Here is an 18870-nt window from a genome sequence, read left to right as displayed (position 1 = left end):
GCAGTATATAATGCACATTTCAACACATTTCAACAATGGAAGAAAAAGTAGTCTCCATGGCATGTAAAATACTTTCTGCTAACAATACCACATTGCACCACATTTCATTTGATAGACAGTATAAATTACTGCTGTGCAGCTCTACACCACTCTGTGTTGATTCAGCGGGCCGATGATTCATAAGTGTTTGAAATTTCATCACTTAAATGTAAAAAAAAAAGTGATATTTGTACACAGGCAAAAACAAATGGGCAACTCTAAATCAACTGACTCAGCAACAACAAACTACACTGAGGCTACAGAGCTTAAACCTAAAACATTAAAGTGCTGAAGGCTGCACTTGAGGTATATTTTCCTGGCATGACTTAGAACCACTGAACCAATTGGAAGTTGAGGTAAATGCCAATAAACACAAAGCAATCATCAGTGATCACGATCATTGTATGAGAAATGATGAGCCTGATCGCAGCCCAACAAAGCACTCACAGGGGATTCTGTGGCAGCACCTGAAACAGCTTTTCCCACAGCCATCAACAAAACACCAAACCATCACATCTCTAGTAGAATTACTTCAACAAACTTCCAGACATTTGTCGAATCAAAGCCATGAAGCTGTTTCTTGTTGGCTCACGCTTTCAAACTTTTTGTTGGTGTTGGTGGTTTATTTTGGCCTGTAGCTCTAGGTTTGCCCTGTCCTCAATCTTCAGTTACTGTAATTATAGTTACAAAATCACAACAGAAGAGTTTATTCACTTGTCTAAGCATGAATTTCAGCCACAAAATCAATTTACACAGCTTCGCCTTTCTCCAATAATACAATTAGTTTTGTTTCTGCTTTGACCTGCTTCTACAGCGTAGACCTTTTAATGGCCGCTGCAAAAGTTCACTCTCTGACTTCTGAAGCTGCCTGTGAAGAGCAGGGTGATCCATGACCCGTCTTTAAGTACAATTTCCTGTAGAAAAAGAATCCCCTAATTTCTTCTAACTCTGCCATTAGCTACCATAAGCATGACCGGCCTGTTACCTTTTGTTTGGGCTCCCTTGAAACCACTATCTATTAGGTGGCTCAAAGCAAATCCCTGCAGCTTGGGTTTAATAAGAGAATATTTTTGCTCCTATATTTTAACCTTGTTATCCAATATCCTGTCTTATGAGTCTGCAGTGTGTTTTCAGCACACAGCGACTCTGCCAGAGAGTGTGCGTCAGTTCTAGCTCGGTTCAGACCAATAGCTTTGTGATTTTCTGCTATACCGGCACTGGATTAGCTAATGTTACATACAGGAGGTTTATCAATGACCAGGCTGACCTTAATTTTATTTAGTCTTACTGAGCCATGTCAAAATGTTTGTTAGACCGAATAACATGAGGTTCAATATGAAGCTGCTTTGGTTTATTGTACTAATAATTGCATGTTTATTTATTTTGCATAATTACAGAAACCTGGGTAGAAACCATTTTGCAACTTTTCTTAGCTAACTCTTTGATACTCAGTCATGAAATCTCTTTTGTAGCTGACAGAAACAGAATTACTAATGCCAATGAGAAAAGTGGGTTTGTGCTATGTTTTTAACTGAATTTGATTTCAATAAAATCTACATATGTGCCTCCTAGGTGAAAACTTTGTATTTCCACAAAGATCATTTCTGAGGAAGGAATAAATGCAGCCTTATTTTAACATTGATGGCAATGCATTTTTGCACATTTGCAAGTTTCATGTGCTCATGAAATTTGCTTACTTCATAGAAAAGCGTGTAATTCTACAATGACCGAACAACGTGAAAAATATTAAAACTGAAGTTAATAAGCACTCCAAGGCAGAAGGCTGTAACAGGGACAGAGTACTGTACATCTAATATTGCCCACATAATGGTCATGTTACCGTCTCATTTACTGTACTTCCCCATCCTGAGAAAGCTCTACCTCATATCTGCACTGCCTCTGAGGCTTTTTGGGGGACTTTTAGAGTGGAGGAAACTACAAACAAAGCACAGTCCGAGGACATGAAGTGCAATCTTGAAATGGAAAACTGAAATGGGAAAAGGGTCTCTCTAGCTGAAATGTTATTTGGATGATAGCCTGCATAAGAATGGAACTGTGTTTGGTTTCTCATTGAGAGTCACCAGCAGGGCTCATTGTGATAAGAAAATAAGTCTAATGTTACCTGATCTGGTATAATGTGGACCAATTACCACTCCATTGCACTTCATTACAGGACTGTAATAGGGCCGGGGGTCAGTGCTTGAGAAGGAGTGGCAGAGGAAAATTGAGTCGTCATTGATAATATGATAAAAACTGACAGTGAGAGGCCCCTCCAACAAATTATTGAAATTTACAGTTGATAGGGAAACACTATAACCTCATTTGGTAAGCAGCTGGCAAGCACTTGTACAAAGCAGGCCCTCGAACACAATGAGAGGCTTATGGAAAGAGGGAAATCCAAAACTATCACAGAATAGTTTTAGACTCCAGCTCATTGGCTTCTGGCACTGAGTGTGCATGTATTCAGTTTTTGGAAATATCTTAAGTCAGAAAAACTAACCGACTGGAAGGTATTTTTCTCTTGAACAGGTGGATTGTGGAACCCTCTATTTTATGCTGCAACAATAATATGCTGACTGGCTGAACAAACAAGTCTGGCTGACATTATTTTCACTCTTAGTGCCTAGTGTCTCCACAGTGGAACAGAGAAGTGCGGAGGCTAACAAAATATAAAATCTCACAGTTTCTGTAAAACACTGTGCTCTTGGAAAATGTACGGCAACCATTTGTTTGCCTCAGTTAAAGTGGCTCCATTTGAGGCCCCTTGAATAAATAAATCAAATAAACTACCGCCAGACATACATTTTCAATCCATCAAGGTAATCAGATTCTGTTTACCTGAATGGGAACTATTCTAAAATGTTATTAAAACTTAAATGGAGTTTAGGTGTGGAATAACTAGGCACAGGAAATGATGAGCAAACAGCAGGATAAGATTCCAATTACTATTAAACAAGCATTGCATTGACTAGTAAAGAGGAAAATAGCTTTGACATTTTCTACAGCCCTAGCTCCCACCTGACAGGCTTTGTCGTAGGAGAGCACGGCAAATTCAATTCATAGGCTTTTGGACATGAAGTAGTCAAAGCTTTCTCCTGAAATATTGCTTAAAGGCCCATTTTCACGTACTCGACCTGTGGTCAACATCCATGTGAGTGGTTCAAGAACAGGTACTCATTGTGTAATAACTGTATTATATTTTTAAATAATGTATCTTTGCCGGTGTGATGGTACAACTGGGATAAAAACATATAGTATAGATAAAGAAATACAAATTAAAACATGTTATCATGCATTAAAAAACAAGCAAGAGACATAAGGCAATATACTCTATGTTCAAAATGTATTTTCTAGCTCGCCATAATTCCCCTGAAGCATTTACAGTACATCCCAACATTAAGAATTCAACAAGGCCATAAAGTCATTACCTTGTACTGAAGGGAATATAATTTATGAATCATTTAGAAACCCAGCTAAGTTAATCTCACATATCTAAATAGGCAATATATTGAGTGCATGCTTCATTGATCAAAACTGTTGTGGAACAACTTATCGAGCAACCATCTTTAACTACTATTTAAAGATCATTTTGCTTTCATCTACAGTCTCCACTCAGCTGAAATCACTTCGACATGATAAGACAGTCAATTTGGATGTCAGCTTTGGCTACAGTAATCACACTGGCCACTAGATAAGTGTGACTTTATTTATTTATATTGAGCCCCGTGCGTGTCTAGTTGAAGATAATAGTTTCATTTTCCAGAGAAAGTTTGCCAGCTGCCCTCATTGTGGAGTAAATGTGGCAGATTTCTGCTTCATTAGGATTCATCGGGCTGACAAAGATGGATTCATAAGATGAATCAACAATAGCAAAAGCAATATGGAGGATTCCATGAATCTCTTTACTTTCCTTCTACTGGCTTAAATACGCGAGATTTACACATCACAGGTGACAGCAGGAGAATAAAGATTGCACCCTAAAAAGTAATGGTCGAAGAAAAGTTCCTCCAAATGTGCCAACTATTTAAATATTTTAAGCAATTATCTCTTGAAATCGGGAGAAAAACCCTTTGGCTGAAAATATTTTCAGGGGTATATTTAATGATAATTGAAGACTCTTGTTTTCAGGATTCGTAGGGGACTGATTCAAACACTTCCTGTAAAACATCATTATAAAGGCCAGCAATGCCTTTTTGAATTTATCTAAAAATGGGGGTGGACAACAGAATGTGATTAAATCTACCAGCTTTCTTGGGAAATTAATTGTTTTATGGTGTTAATATTCATAACTATCTTATGCTTCTTTAAAGGCAAGTTGAAGGAATATATAGCAGGTTAAACAATGATCGGAACTGGACATTACTTCCTTTAATTCATGCTTACATTAAAAGTTTCACACTGACATTGATATATGAAACTAAGTCATCAGACCTGATTCTATGAAGCTAAAAATGTTTGCATTTTGTCTTCCCTAGTATCTGCATGGACCGTATTGGTACAATTACACAGAATCAACTGCATCTATCATAGCATATTGTATTGTCTCCCATCCTCTCATTTTTCTTTCTTTTTTTTGCAGTCTACTTTGTATTTTATGGCAATCGTTTGTAAACTATGACTTTAAAAAAGCCTATAAAGAGTAAATTACTGTAGCTAGTTTGTAAAAAAAAAAAAAGGAAAAAAGAAAAAGAAATAGCTGTATAGCATCACTAACTATGGTCAGTTGTTGATGGTCAATGTGACACAATGTACCAGCTGTAACCAGCATTTCCTCATCATTTTCCACATTAGCTCATGTTGATCCTGGAACCTCCATTAAACTTGCTAGCAACCGATGGTGAGGTCAGGTGACAGTTTCCTTGTGCTCTGAGAGTAATACCCCTATTAGTACTTCACTGTGTCCTCTGGTATATTAGAAATCTTTGACTTTACCTCTGTCCTTTATGGTTGATTTTTTATGATTTCTAACTGCTTGCTTTCCAAAAGTTATCTGTGGCCTCTGAAAGACTATTAGCGACAGACTCCCATTGTTTTGCAACTTGGCACTATGCCAGGTGGGACTGTTTGTCCAAGTTAGCAACAATAACATCGAGATGTAGAACTTAGCAAAAGGCCACTTCTTCTGCTGCTTTATTATGTATGACATGAGTTAAATCAGTACTGCTGTAGCATTAAGGAATATTTAATCGCATTTCTGCTGTAACTGTTTGCAGTAGAGGGTGGCAGGAATTACGAGACAGAGTCAGGGCTGTCAGGCAGCAAAGGTCATAAACCATGTGAAACAGCAGAACCATAGGGAACCACTACACATACGTTGATTAAATGCAGAATTTATGATAACCCTGACTTCAAATTGGTTCTATTACAAGTTGGTACAGTAACCTGGGTCAACCAGCACTGGTATATATCCTTTCAGAAACTGATACAGGCTCCTTCACAGTTCCAGTGTGAACAGCCCATAAATGGATCCTTGTGGAACATTTCTTTGGGCTTTTCAACATATCATCCAACTCTACAGGGACTATTGTGACGTTTTTTCTGAAAGTTACCTGAGGGGTTCATAAAGTAATACATATGGAGGGATTGTGAAATTCCCTCCAAGAAGCTTTAATTTTTAAAATTAAAGCACATACTTACAAAGATATTGCATTACAGAGCTTATTATTACCACCACTGCCAGTGTAGCGCAAGGATTTGCACTTCCACATTGAGGCACAAGAGGTCAGAGCTCCACTACAAATACTATGAAATACCTTGGCATCTAATCCACAGCTACTGTATGCGAGGCATACACTATTCATCGTTATCATGAAGGCCATTGCCTGAAAGATGTCTGTTGAAATAAGTTTGCTTAAAACATCATTACAAATCCAATTAATAGTGTCATTAAACTAGATGAAAAGAGTGACAACATTGTGTGATTTAAAATACAGAAAGCCTACTGCTGAATACCGGATAGCAATCTAACTTATCAGTGATGCCATTAAATGCAGACGTTATTGAGAAAGGTACTGCTATGGGCTTTACTGACTGGCATAAGCTGTACTGTTATGTCACAATTACAGTAATTATCGGACAGATTTAAAAAACCTAATCTCTTTAAGGTTTTTTAATATGTTTAGCTAGAGAGCATGGCCACATTTGCTTGTTACCATCAGTAATATTATATCATTTATAATCTGATATGAACAGTACATTTTAAAATTCATATGCTATAGGTCACTGTAAGTTGATCTTGTCAAGGTTGTTCTTATTGAAACCCTTTGTACACAGTCCATGACATGTATCTGCAACCAAGTCAATCCCTACTAACAGTCCACTACTAGCATACAAAGACACGTACTACAGGGCCAGAGGATGAGGATACTGGCTTAAAGTTAGAGACTTATAAGGTTCAAATTATTATTGACTTAGTTGATTTTATAGTAATTTATGTTTATATTTCTATGGGTTAGCATCTTGCTGTATTTTTTTATTTTTATTTTTTAGAATGCAAGTTACAGTGTATATTAATACAAAAATATAATTACCTGCCTATAAGCAAGTCACAGCACATATCACTGCAATAATGCTCAGGTTGAAAGCGGGACAGTATGTTTAAAATTTATTTCATTTAACAAGACAAATTCTCAAATTATATTTATAAAAAGCCAAATCTGTACAGTCAAGTAAAGGGAGTCACTTAGTTGTTTTGTGTTGCAACAGTATATGGTGCTTAAACCCTTAAAGAGAACACAATAACAAATTGTTGTAATCCTTTCTTTATCCATTCATCTGTTATCTTCCCTGTTACTCTATGATAGAATATAAGACAAATAAACGGAGAAAAAGTGTCAAAGTGAAATAAAATAGACCTAAAAGCTGACGTAGACTCCTGTACATCAGATGCACAGTTACACAGAACAACACTGCAGATGTGAAAACTAGACTGAGACAATGTCGAGTTAATTCGTGAATTGCACTTCCGGCATCATGAAAACTTGCTTCAAGCGAGTGAAGCAATATCAGGCATTGCCCATGGCTAACATTAAGCAAAATGTCCATTTCTTAAATAAGCCGAAAAAGCTGCTTGAACCGGAAAACATTAGCATGTAAGCTAATTCTCATTGTTAGCCAAAACATTCCTAAATCTCATTTCAAAACTAGTTAGCATGTTTTATCCCAACACCATTTGCTGAATTCTGATACACAATAACATTTTTAAGGTGGGCAGTTTTTACCTCAGAATACTAACACTTCTTTTAAACAGTAATGCTAATTCATGTTTTTTACATTACCCTTTCACCTCTCACTCAATTTATTTTAGCTGTCTTTCAAAAAATAGAATATGGGGATCATGGAAAATAGAAAATTAGTACATAAAATGTTTACACAATGTGTACAGTGGGTCGTGTCTCCATCACGCTAGCTGGTCTATTAACGTCAAAAACAGTTTTCAAGCAAATCATTTGGGTCCACTTCTAGACTAGAGTGCCACATATCCAAACCCCACACAGGATAACATGAATACCAGTATCCCATTAAAGCTAATCTGTTTTGCTGTCAGAAAATGTCCTCTATCTAACGCAACGTTCCCATTTTCTCCTCTATTGACGACACTGACAATGAGAGGATTACAAGGTAAATCAATAAACACCACCAGCTTCACGAATGAACACAAGTCTGAGTGAACTGATACCTTCACACCAGGTTAGGTCTGCGATACCAACCCACAGTGGGACCTCTGGGGCCCATTCTCTAACATTTAAGATCAGACGTCACCACGCTTAACAATGACACGACACCGCACAAATCCACGTTGTGTTGGTCAGTCAGGAGATGAACATCCGCTCCATGTGAAAGCAAGGAGAGACACAGCAAGTATGAAACTACCATACTATCTAACACAATACAGTATTTGTTATCCTGTTCTGTATCTTCACATGTATCTTAGTTAGGAGACTTTGTATACTGGTGTTGTATACCTAATGTCTTCAACTAGATATTCTTCCCTTCCTGCAACTTTAGCAACTTCATATTTTTTGAGTTGGAAAGTAGATCTCTAACTTTCAGCAAATGGCATGGGACAAGAAGAGGCAAGACTGCCGACCAGACAGACGAGCGTTCCACTCTCCAGCTCTTAACAAGCATAGTAATACATCAGTCAAAAGCAATAATTTTACTATTAATGAAATTCCAATTTGCCTTCAGTGCATTTCACGTTGACATTTTCCACATTGCAACAGTGCTTTGATAAAGTTTTTAAAATGCAAAAACGCATCTAAGAGGCTAAAGACCAGCCCGGGTGTCAGCGTGCCTGGCAGAGGACTATGGTACTTAATTTTTATCGCCATGTGCCCGGGGCATTGAAAGCCTGAATGTTAACATTGGCTCCATTTTCATTATCATCATATGATTATGGATTTTACTGCATTTAGCTGATAATACAACTAGGAGCTCACCTTAAAAGAAGTTGCTCGAAGGTTTCATTTCTGCCCAAATGAAATTTTCATTTGACAAACAAGTATAATTAGGCTGCACTTCTTGTTCAGTGTCAGTCTGTTTTCTGATTGAACTTAGACCAATTTGCTGCCACTAAATGAGTTTGAATAATTTCCATTCTGAATGTCTTGGGGACATTAGCTTTAGGAGTGCTAAGTGGCAGCATGCTTTTTGAAGTTGCTGATTATTTGATGCCACCCCTGTCTACCTATACATTTTTCAGCTTACTTCAAAGTTAACAAGGAAATAGCCTACCTTGGAGTACAATGAGAATTTGAAAGTGTTTTTGGCCAGGTCTGGGAGGCAAAGTGAAAATTACTTTAATAAGTGTGTAATACACTTCGTTAGCTTCAATACTCTTTGCTTCTTCACTTTATTTCTTTCATGTGGCCACTTTTATTGTACTGAATGAGCAGATTTGTTTCTGTTGAAACTGTACACCTAATAACTAATACTGCAGTATCAGTTTCATTAAACCCACTAATTGTAAATTAATACATTATGAAATATGAGAACTGCAATAGCTGGCTCTCTGTTATTGATAATAATGTGACACATGAATGTTTAGTATACATCAGAGTATTTGGAAAAGCTGGTAACTACTGGTAGGCTGTTATTCCAGAGGTTGTATCCACATTAAGTGTTTATTTCCCATAACACAATAACCATAAATATACAAGGAGACAAAACTACTGCTTACCTACTATTAATAGCTCCGTAAGCCTCTGCAGCCACAAGATGAGGAAAAACAGACCACTATGGATGGCAGAGAAAAGTGGGGTTATTTGTACATTTTCTCCTAATGGATTTAGTAGATGACCTAAAATCTGAGTAACAGCTATTTCAGTAAGGGTAATCCAGTCATCCTCAAAAAAATAAACACCAGTGTGGAGCGAAATTGAACGAGCGAAATGGAGTGAATAAAATGGGTGAAAGCAAAAGAAAGAGAGGATCACAAATAATGCTCAATGTAGGATTGATGAGAGGAAATGGGGATTTTGACAATGTGATTAAGTAATGGTTTCAAAATATGGAAGCAATGGTAAAAAGAGAATAATTTACTCAAGTATAAGAGCCCTGCATGTCAATGAAGGGCGGAATTACATTTCATTAACATAAATAAGGAAAAGCAAACTGTGGCTTAGTTGTGAGGAGTTTACAAGCTGGTGAGCCATAGACTCAGATCCTCCAGCGCAGCTCTAAATATTTCTTCTTTTCTTGGTTGCATTTGTAGATTTTGGTCAGTCATCAGAAAATGTAGGTGGCATTGAATAGTTTAACAATAATAAAGACTTAAACATATGAAATCACTGCTGGGTTAATTAAACGTCTTGTCACTGAACACTGAAAAGAGTACTTTCAAATCAACAAATCCTCTCTCATTTAATTATCAAATCTATTTACCATGCTTTTTGGGCTTACCAACCATGCTGAGGAACTCCATCCTGTTTCTATGTTCCCAAAGTGGCACTAAATAACAGCTACACAAAGAGCAGTGGTGGTTTACAGTACAGAGGACTATTCAACTAATATGACAAAGGGCTCAGAGACCACTACAAAGTGGAGGTAATGCTGTTGAATTGACTCAAAAGACAGAATTACTCTGGATCCAAAAGGATTGCAGCACATCTGTGATTCATTTGCACTGTACTCATTTTTCCAAGGAATGAAACAACTCCAAACTTATACAACAAGCTCACTTATGCAACAAAAAACTGCAGCTTTGTCACCACTTGTATCAACTGGTCAATGAAAATATCACACAGAGCGGACAAAAATGTCTTCAATAAAAATCAATTCATAAACAAAGCCAGCAATGAATAAACAGTGTTTCAACGCACAGCAAGATTAAACTAGATTTTATTTCTAGACTGCACAGTGTGTTAAATTAATTGCAGACAAGGTAATATACAGTGTATTTGGCAGTTTTCTATCAAATTTGTTGTTATTTTTATCTGAAACAAGTCACCCGTAATGTAAAAGTGCTTATTATCTATTAGCCTAGTTAAAAAACATGCTCCAAACAATGACATATTGTCAAAATTGGCAAGTTTTATAAAGTGCTCAGAGAAATTCTTGCACTTAATGGTACATTAAACTACGTTTTTCATGTATAAATCATTTAACAATGTTGTTGCTCTGTCTTCCTATTTCCATTTTTTTGATTTCATGAATAAGCTGAATTACTATAAGCTGAGGAGCCACGCAATTATCTTTCTTTCTCTGAATTATTTGTCAAAAAAGCTGTGAGAACAGTTCTACACTACCTGAGAGCACAGAATTTTAATTGACATACTGAAATTTTATGCACGATTCTATGTCTAATTCTATGCCATAAAGTGTTGTCTTGGGCTGGTTTTACATCTGCCATAATGATTACCTAGAGCTGCACTGCATCATGGAGACAGGCAGATTGCTGCTGTGTGTTCTACCTGGTTTTGACATGTTGGTGCTGTATGCCAGAAAAAACTACTAACTCACTATATCTCAACAAGAAGCAACACAAAGTGCTGTTCTTCACCACATACAGTAGGGTCCCATTAGTTGAAAAGAATTAAACACATTGGCAGTTGCAGCTCTAACACCAAGTGTTTGGATTATATACATTTACTGGATACTATACTGGATACTTAAACCTGCCCATCGTAACCTCTAATAAGGCTGGGTGTTCAACTGTTAACTTTTCATTTATGCTTCCTTGTCGTCGTCGTTGTGGTTTTGCATTTAGTTTTCCATATTCAATTCAATTTACTGTACCGTGCAGGTAACTGCAATAACTTTCCCAGAAAACTGCTTCCCCATTGGGAAAGGACCAGAGGTGGTGTGCAGGTGGGCGTTCTGAGCTGTAAATGAGAGGACCTATCTATTACTACCTATCTATGCTTTAACAACACTGTAATAATAATGAATGCTCCTGATTGTAAACTATGTAATTTTACTAATGCAACAATCGAATGCAAATAATATGCAAATAATTCCGTAAGTCACTACATCTGTGTCAAATGCATCTGCAAATGCTTTTGAATCAGGTCAATTCACTGAATAGTAACTAAAATGTTACTAAACTACCAACATCAACAGATACTTTGGTTTACTCTTAATGGGTCATTACATTTATTTTGATAGTCAATTCTACCCCATGACTGGTTCACGACTTGTGCCCGGATGTGAAACCGATGATATTGTAAATGAAAGAAGTATAATGACAACATTACCTGCCACCCTCATCTACCTTTCACTATATACCTTTGCTTACTAACTGTAAAGCAAACAAAAAGTTTTTAGAAGTAATTAGAGCAAGTTAGAGACGATTTGTCATCTCCCTTGATAAGGATTTCCAGAGATTAAATCTCTCTTAACCCACTCCACAAACACAAACAGCGATAAAGCCAGAATCAGATTTTGGTATCTACAGCCCACAGTATGCATCCCTATCCATAGGAAAGCTGCTTAGCCTTGGCAGCTAGCACATATGTGAATAGGTCCAGTGGTAACAGAGTGCAAGAAACCTCTGAACCAAGCAGTTCGGAGAATAATGAATAAATAGGAAAGAACAATGCAAATGATTTATAGCCATAATTACTGAAGGCCTCAAGATCCAAGTTTAAGTACCCTTTTCATCATTAAAAGCAGAGTTGATCACATGCTATTGCTGGTGGGAGTTTACTCGGCTTCAATAACCATCAACATTCTCCTTCTATTCAGATCTATGGCTAAATCCCAGGTGAGTGACAGGTGCCAGCTACAGGGCTGTTAGGAGAGAGCGTTTGTTGATATAACCGTGTTTTCCTCTCTTTGAGCGACTGATCTGCAAAGGTACACATAAAGGCCCTCCTTCAGCAATGTACACAGAGCACTTCGGAAGGAGTACATAAAAATGCCTCTCCCCCCTCCCTGCAACATTAAACAGTGTGGAGGGGGTGCAGGCATGCGGGGGAGGCTGGGGGGACTCAAACAAACGCTGGAGAGTGGCAAGTTTGCATTTGCCCATACCAACAAGCTCCTATCTCATTAACAAACCGCTGAAATAAAAGAGTGCTTTTTTGGCTCACAGCTATAAAAAAAAAAATTATCATAGTGATGATGTTCCTCAGCCGTCAACAGAGCTGTGATAACGTTGTTTGATGATGACTTTCCCATGAATGTTAAGCAGCCGCCGCGGCAGAGGAAAGGAGCTTATCAGCGTCTAATGCCCATCTCTAATTCCTGCCCTTCTTGAACTAGCCATTTTCTAACAGCGTTAACTGTCAAATTTACATCCCGTCTTAATGCCACTAAAGAGTACGGGGGATGAAGAGTAAATGACAGCAGTGTAATGAGGAAGGCAAGGCATTCCTTCTGCCACTTTCTCTCCCCCTCTCTTTCTCTAAGGAGAAGGAGCTTTCCACAATATGGGGGCTTTTTCCCCCTCCTCCTGTGCCATGATGCAGTGATGGAGAGCTTACCTGTGAACTTACTGCAGGTGCATATGAGCTTAATTAGCAGTGGGTTCTCATGTGAAGGAGGAAAAATAGATTTTTTTCATTGCACCGCAACTAAATATGTGGAATACCAAAAACTCTGACAATGAAGCACATGGGGAGACATTAAACATTCACAAAAAATCAGCAGTTGGTTTCGAAATTTATGGTAAAAGGGATCAGGTTGGGCTGAAAAGTGCACAAAAGCCATCGCTGTATTATGATAAATGGCTATGATGGTGTATTTAAAGTACAGCAGGTCAGCACATGTTTGCTTTTTTTTTTGGCAAGACAAGAAAGGTGGATTTTCAATAAAACATCCCTTTGTGTGCATTCCTTAACATCAATAAAACATTACAATTACACATTATTACGTGATTTTTTTGAGTAATAATAATGATGTTGCTCTGTTTTATCATAACATTGTAAAGGCCATCAACAGGCTTTAGTAAAAGATAATCATCCTGTTTTCAATCTCTTCTACATGTTATATTATTAGTCCTTGGCGCCTAGTGCACATAATGAAATAAAACAATGAAATACATCAGCATTTTGATTTAGTACAACTGAGCATTTCTTATCAGGAAACTGACCACTTTCATTTCCTGTTTTTAAATTGGCATTTTGTCCATTAAGTCAATTAAAAATGCTGAACTATTGCAGGAGACAATCACTTCTGACATTCACATAAAATAATGGGAAAATTGCCACAGCTATATTGTAAAACAAATTTAGTTTTAAATTAATAGGGTTTAACCTTCAATATATATAAAATAGTACTGTTTTTTAATTTAATTATTTATTGGTATAATAAAATCGTAATCCCAAGATGACCTGTCAGGATGTGACAACAGGAACCATTTCATATATAATAAGAAAAAAATCATGATCAAGCACCAATCATAAGTGGAGCATTTACCCTTTTTTCTTTAAATTACTGTGTGATTTAGAATTTCTACTACATATTGATCAGTCTTTCCAGACAATGAACTTGCCTCTTACCTAAGGAAGCCTTTGTATTTATGCATACTTCTGCTCCTTTTATGTAAATGAGACAAGTTGAAAGTTTTCTAATGTCTGCATGTAATTTAGGATGGCATTTAAGCCTCCTACCCTAGATGCTATCATCATAATTAAGTCATGAGGTAATATTTCCCATTATTCCAAGGCATTATTTTATGTCAGGCAAGGTAATGAATAGCTGCGAGGACATGCACACTATTTAGCAACAAAATACAACAATGTCTGCGGGATGAATTATACAGGAGAAATTTAAAAAAGGGAATATTCAGAAATTACAGAATCAGCTACGGAATGAGATAAAATATGGACTGAGTGGTTGCTTAAAAGCAAATGTGATTTCTTCATAGTTTTACTTGGACTGGGGAAAGATGAGTGCCATGTCATTTTGTCCTTAGGTTTTGACTCCATCAGTGAGGGGAATTCATATTCAGTATTCAATCTTCCTTCTCACACAGGCAAATTGGAATAAAGATAAACAGAAGAAAGGTTGTACCTTCCCTCTATGCTGTTATAATCAACCATGCAACTGAACCTATGAATATGTAGTCCATTTCATCTGAGGGGTCGGACTCTGGTAGGGCAGGCCAGCAGAGATTAAATCTCAGCTCATCTGATTGGACCATATAAAGATTCAGACTGAGCTAATTTCATGCCGATCTGGTTGCCTCCTGTGAAACTATCCAAAAGGTAAGAGGCTATAATGATTTGGAAAGGAAGAGACAACAGATAACTGGTGAAATGAAGTTGAAGGGCCTTCTTACCTTTGAGAAGAAATATTTCAATTTAAATGTATCACTTTATCAGAGTAAAGTCCTCCAGCTTTGCAGCTCTGAGATTACACCAATTAAACATCAAATGTGCTGAACTTACTGCAAACGAACAAATGCCTTACGTGCTCCTGTTTAAAGGTTGGCATTATGCTGTCCTGAGACGTTCAGTTGAAACCACAATTAGCTAAATCTGCTGCTAATAGATTTAACACAGCTTCACACAAGCCATAAACACATTTATTGTGCAGAAAATATTGGTCAGTGAATTGATTCGTCAATCAACTGAAAAGCATGTCAATCCAAAACTATGACTTGATAACATGGTTTTCATCTTTTAGTCTAGTAAAATACCAAATTTATGCAGGTTAGACCAAAAACTGTGTAATTTACACATTGTGCAATAACGTGCATAATGTACTTTCATTGCCATATGGAGAAAGCAGACCATATATACTCTCAATAAATGTGCATTAACCTACCTTTGTATAATAACTTATTCATACAATATTTCTTCCAGTGTTCTGTAGCACAACCCTATACACACTGTAGACAAGTTGTTGCAAAGCTCTCGTATATTATAGCTATGTTTATTCTTTGCCTGTATTTGTAAAGCTGTATGTCTGTATCTGTATCATCCAGTAAATCTCTCTCTTTACTCTTGTTTTTGTTTTTTAAGCGAGTAATCTTTGGGATCAGTTAACTTTTGAATACCTTTACTGTCATTTTTCACGCTAAATGGAATCAAAAACTCCATCATGAATATTGGATCTTTGGAGCCAAAGTTTTGACCCTGTACTAAAGCTCTCGCTTTTTCCAGGCAGTTCAGGTAATTATTTCTGCTATTCCAAAGGTGAAATGGTACAGAAATATTATCATATTTCAGCTAGGAGATCACCTGACTCTGAGTCTGGGTAAACCTGAGGATCCAGAGGACACAGCACTGGTTTGTTTCCAACCTTTCTCTCACTCTGCTGCCGCTGAGCTCTGCCTGTGGGCACAATAGATTTGACAGAAGAGTGCTGATGAATCTCATCAGTTTAATGTGTTTATGCTCGCTAAGCCCTAAAAGCTTATTGCTGTTCAATGGAGTGCTACAAAGTTACCTAATTTCCCCCCGGTTGTCTCTCAGCACGCTGACAACACAGACTCCCAATAGCACGATGTACTTTGCAACCTGTAGAAGACAGAAGGCACGCTGTGTCTCAGTGATTTGTGTTATCGGGCAGAGAATAGACCTTGACAGAAATACAGTGAGCACAGATATTACTGTTTTTTCCACCTTAAATTCAGCCCATGACTGTCTCTCTCCCTCCACATTGATCCCTTTTTACAGCCTTTTCACAGTAAGTGCTTTAGTCTTATCTTCACTGCCCCCACCTCGCCTGTCTCATATTCTAACCAATGAGGCTGGCTGCCTATATGACAGCTAACACCCAGTATTAATTAAAATGTCATGCCTCCAAATCAATATTGTAAAACAGTTCAAACACAACTCATCGCCACTGCTGTGATAAGTGCTTTTGGGTGACAGGTAAGTCCAACCAAAGAGATGCAGGAGAATGGTACGACGGAATAATCCAGAGAGAACATGTAACATTAAAATGTATGACCCCCCTATGTGTTACTTCATCACTCACAATTGCAAATTATTCACACTGTCATGAAGTGTGCTGCGCTAAACTGACAGATCCATATGTCAGCAGCAACAGGCCAGGAGGCTCGAGAACTCTTTAGCTTCAGATGTCTGACTGCACTGCGTTAAAAGAGACTAATACACACTCATTTGGGAAGGAGGCTGTCAGAGAGGGATTTATCAGTGCTGCTAAAATAGCTGCAATCCATTTGATTATGTTCATGTTAACCCTGCTGTGTTGGGACAAAAATACAAAAAAAGGATGCAAGTTATTACCCCTATTTTCAGTGGACTTCTGTGACACAAGGTTAAGGCTTTTGCCATGAAAAGTTTCCATGAATTAAACAACGTTTTTCCGCAATATTCCAACTATTATGAGTGACAAATAGGGTAGATTCAAAACTTTGTGAGGCTGTACGTGTTCACACATACTCACTGAAAGACATTGTTCAAAACACTGCTCAGGATATGGATAAAATGTGACAAATTCTGTCAGAGTAAATATGGTTTAATAAATGAATTAGCTTCATAAATAATGGCTGTAATGACATTTTAGGGGACAATAAGCCTAAGCGTTGTCAGGAAATAGTTGATGTATGAGTTTCATGCCTCAGCGGTTCCTCAAAATGAATAGGCTTGGGAAGATAGCAGGGGCCTGCAACCAGCCTATTTCCTCGAATTATCTACTTGTTGTCAATTTGCACAGTGGAATTACACATGCAAATTGAACTGCCTGCACAAACACCACTTGGAGATGATAAAAACAAATTAACAAAGGCTATAGAAGGAGGATTTATTTCACTGGCTAACCCAGGTCAAGCAATACATGTATTTTACAATTGTGTGTACCCATTTTTTGGTGTAATTATATCAGCAATTTATTCTTTGTAATCGTATTATTTTTCCCCAACCTTCTCCTTACACACATAATTAACTTCCTTCACATCCACACAAAAAAATCAGCTTGCCTCTGCATCAGAGTAACACACTTTAATCTGATTTGGGGTTCATTCTTGTCACCTTTTTGCAGCTGTAATTCAGAGGAAAGTGAGAGGTCAACAGTTTAGTGACACTGTTTAGCGTAACCACTTGGTAAAGGAGCAGACACAGAGCAGAAGTCACAATGTTAAAATATATATAATCACCTCTTAACATCATCCCTCATATTGGGGAGGAAATTAAGAGTCCCTGGACCTCCACGTTTGCTATTAGATATCTCATTTACTTTGTACACACAGTGCTAATCTGCACTAATGAATTCTGCCACACCAAGCCAGATCGAGATGACTTAAAATTATTACCACTTCCACAGATATGCCTTTCCTCATTTGAGGCTCAATTTGGCTGGCTCGCAAAAACAGTCTGTCACAGTAAGATACTAATAATTAGGGTTTTAAGATGATTAGTTTATCTCTGTGCTCTTACAGTCCTGCCTCTTATCCACCATGGCCAAAACTTAATAAGAGGCTCTAAGTTTTAAACAGCCAACTCCAAATTACCAAGAAATGACGGAAATAATGAACTGGAGCCCATGCCAGGGAGAGAGACAGAGAAAAAGGGGGAGAGACACAGAGATGGATGGTGGGAAAGCTGAGAGACATTAATTCAAGTGTGAAATAGAACACAAAGTCTAGTAATCAATAAGGAAAGGATTCAGACCTGTAATGCCAAAATTGTTTAGTATTAGCAGGACTTTGTGACTCTCGTTTACCTTCAGCCGCTGCCCTGCTCATCAACTTGTCACACATGTAATTAAAGTAAGGATAATGCTGAGTGAGTGATACGAGTTAATGGTTGCATGTTTTAGAGGATGATAGAGATTTTACATGTTCGAGATGACATTTAATATAGCATAAGCTTCATCAGCCCAGTTTAATATGTACTGCATTTTCCAAAGCTGAACTGTTTAAATCTCCCATCTTAGGGTACACGAAGGTCAAGGAGAGGCCAAGGTCTCCTTTACATTTGGGCCAGAAGACAGGGCTGGGTGTCAAACCTCCATACTTTTGTGTAGTGACTAAGCTGTACTCTTAGCACTCAGTATTTTCTTATTCTTCGACAGTTTCAGATTTTAGGGGCTGTAACTGAATATTATTTTCGGTTTAAACAAGGAATGCACCGAATGTTCGGCCAACGAAATTAATCGGCCGAAAATAGCCAAAAAAAAAAAGCAATTTCGGTGTTCGACCTAATAAAACAAAAGACTGCAGTAAAATTTTACCGAACAATTACGTTGACATGTGTGGAAGCATTTTAAAGTGTCCAACAAAGACGCAAAAATCGCCGTTTGCAGACACTGTTCTGCTGAATTGTCTCCTAGCACATCCACACCATCTGTTGCTGACTTCTTAGAAAAGGAAACAAACAGTCTGACAGGCTTTCAGTTTCTGAGAATGCGATTAAGCTAGCCGCACCTAAATTTGGAGTGCACACGTATTCAAGGCTTTATGGTAAATCCAGTGAA

This window comes from Micropterus salmoides, unplaced genomic scaffold (assembly GCF_014851395.1).
Source record: "Micropterus salmoides isolate LMB-PRFRI ecotype aquatic unplaced genomic scaffold, ASM1485139v1 Ms_hic_scaffold_22, whole genome shotgun sequence".
Lineage (NCBI taxonomy): Eukaryota > Metazoa > Chordata > Actinopteri > Centrarchiformes > Centrarchidae > Micropterus > Micropterus salmoides.
Note: the sequence above shows the minus strand (reverse complement) of the source record.